Below are 2,617 nucleotides of genomic sequence, written 5' to 3'. Positions count from 1 at the left end.
TTCCCTTGCAATAGCCTTGGCAGCATGAGAAACGCTTGGCCCAGGGGTTTGCTTATACAAATACCCAATTTGATTTTCTAGCTTCTCGATGGCAGCTCCTTGGTTTTGCAAGTTGGAAATTACTTCTTCCTTAAAGGCTTTCAATTCGGTTATGTCTTGACCCATGGTTGCAAGCATTCCTTCTATCCTGTTTAATTGATCTTGAAATTGTTGGTTCGGATTAGGTTGGGTAGGTCGATTATTTTGGCCTTGATATGATGGTTGGGAGTAAGCGTTTTGTGTGGCTTGGTATGATCTTTGGTTGGAGTTTTGGTATGTGGACTTGTTATGTTGGTTTTGCTGGTTTCCCCACCCAAAGTTTGGGTGGTTTTTCCAGCCTGGGTTGTAAGTGTTGGAATGTGGATCATATGGTTGCCTTTGTTGATTTCCTACATAATTGGCCTCTTCCCAATCACCTCCTTCAGTGCTTGCTTCCTCTTGATCTTGTGTGTGTATTGCAGCCACTTGCTTTGTTTCTAATTTCCTGGTGAGCTCTGCTAGTTGCTTGGCAAACACCTTGTTTTGGGCTAGAATTGTATCAACATGGTTCAGCTCCATGACTCCTTTAGTGTTGTGTCTCTCTGATGCATAGTAGTACTCATTCTTAGCCACTGTCTCAATCACTTCAATGGCTTCTTCCACAGTCTTTTTCCTGTTCAATGAACCTCCTGATGAATGGTCTACAGCCTTCCTTGATTCATAAGAAAGTCCATCATAGAAAATGTGCAATTGCACCCAGTCATGGAACATGTCTGGTGGGCATTTCCTTGTCAGATCCTTGAACCTCTCCCATGCCTCGTAAGAGTTTACCATCTTGTTGTCTAAAAGTCTGAACCTCAGATCGAAGCCTATGACCTTTTGGGGGTAGAACGTGCAGAAACTTGCTTTCCACCTCATCCATGTTGTTAGGCTCCCCCTTGGGAATGATTCCAGCCACTTAGCTGCCTTGTCCCTAAGGGAAAATGGGAACAAAAGCAGTTTATAGGCATCTTCCTGGACTCCATTGGACTTCACAGTGTCGCAAATTCTCAGGAATTTTGTGAGATGTTGGTTTGGGTCTTCATTAGCACTCCCACCAAATGAACAATGATTCTCCACAAGTGATATTAGCTGTGGTTTTGAGCTCAAAATTGTTGGTCTCTGAATGCGGTGGTTTTTTCAGTTGAATCTGCTTATTCAGATTCCTTCAGATTTGAGATCTTTTCGTATGAACCAAGATTATGCTCTCCTCTTCCTACCTGTCATACAAGAACACAGCACAGGCAAACAAACAAGTAAAATACTATTGGTTAATGGAAGAGTATGGTTAGAGCAGTTGAGGAATTAATTCAAATAGTTAGTGAGTCAGTGAGTTAGTTGCTTGAATTTAAAGGCATAAAGAAAGAAAGCATGTAACAGAGTGCAGAAATTAAAATTCAACAAGTAACTTGAACTGAATGAACAAAGCAAAAAAAAATGCTCAATCTAGTTAACTTCCAATTGGGAGAATTGTCAATCGAAAACCAATCCCCGGCAACGGCGCCATAAACTTGATGCGCATAAACTAGTTATGCCACGATTTAGGAAATTGCACGATCGGCAAAATTCCTTCCGGCAAGTGCACCGGTTATCGTCAAGTAAAAACTCACAATAGAGTGAGGTCGAAATCCCACAAGGATTGGTTTGAATGAGCAAGTCGGATTAGAAGTGTGTCTAGTTGAGCGGAATCAAGAATTAGATGAGAATTGTGGAATGTAAATTGGCGGGAAACGTAAATGGCAAGGAATTGAAATGGCGGAATTTTAAATTGCATGAATTAAAGAGCAGAAAGCTAAATTGCTGAAATTAAAAGGAATGGGGTGATTCATGAATTGAGTTGCAGAATGTAAAGAGAAAGTGGAAATCGGAGATGGGAATTCATTGGTTATAGGAGATATTGAGATCTCCGAATCAAAACACGTTTATCTCTTCCTCAACTAATGCGTTCATGATTTTGCTTGGCAATCTTATATGATTGGATCCCAATCCCTTGGCTCACCAATCTCTCTAAAAACAAACAAATTCCCAATCCCTTGGTTTAAATGTTCATAAGAAGAGATGATGCTCGATCACTGATTATACCACACAGTTTCATGAACCACAATTTGTAGGATTACAGTCACATATCCATCCAAACCCCAATCAATCACTGTGAAAAGCTTCTTAGCAATGAATCCTCCATCCTTTCCCACAAGTTCCGAAGGATTCCAATTTGGAGGTAGTTTCTTTCCCAAGACAACTAGCCCAATGGAATTAGATCGAGAAGGCTTCTCTTAACAAAATTCAAGAGAAAGATTGAAGAAGAAGATAAACTATTATTGATTCATTGAATTACAATAGAGCTCCCTAACCCAATGAAAGGGGGTTTAGTGATCATAGCTCTGAATTCAATTACAAAGGATTGAAAACTAGCAAAATGAAAAGGTTCCTCCTAACTTAAATTCTATCCTATTTATACACTTTCTACATTGAGCTTCTGTTGTGTTTCTTGGGCTTTGAGGCCTCTCCCTGCTTTCCTTTGCTTTGGGTTTATGATCCATAATCTGATGAGGCTGCTGAT

At 40.2% G+C, this 2,617-nt stretch overlaps 1 pseudogene; it reads left to right on the top strand.

The window, feature by feature from the left end:
• Positions 1 to 787: 787 nt before the first annotated feature.
• LOC112725373 (small nucleolar RNA R71) lies at positions 788 to 889 on the top strand (annotated as a pseudogene).
• The last annotated feature ends 1,728 nt before the right edge of the window (positions 890 to 2,617 follow it).

The sequence above is a fragment of the Arachis hypogaea genome, chromosome 11, assembly GCF_003086295.3.
Source record: "Arachis hypogaea cultivar Tifrunner chromosome 11, arahy.Tifrunner.gnm2.J5K5, whole genome shotgun sequence".
Classification (NCBI taxonomy): Eukaryota; Viridiplantae; Streptophyta; class Magnoliopsida; order Fabales; family Fabaceae; genus Arachis; species Arachis hypogaea.
Note: the sequence above shows the minus strand (reverse complement) of the source record. Positions and strands in the feature narration are given on the sequence as shown.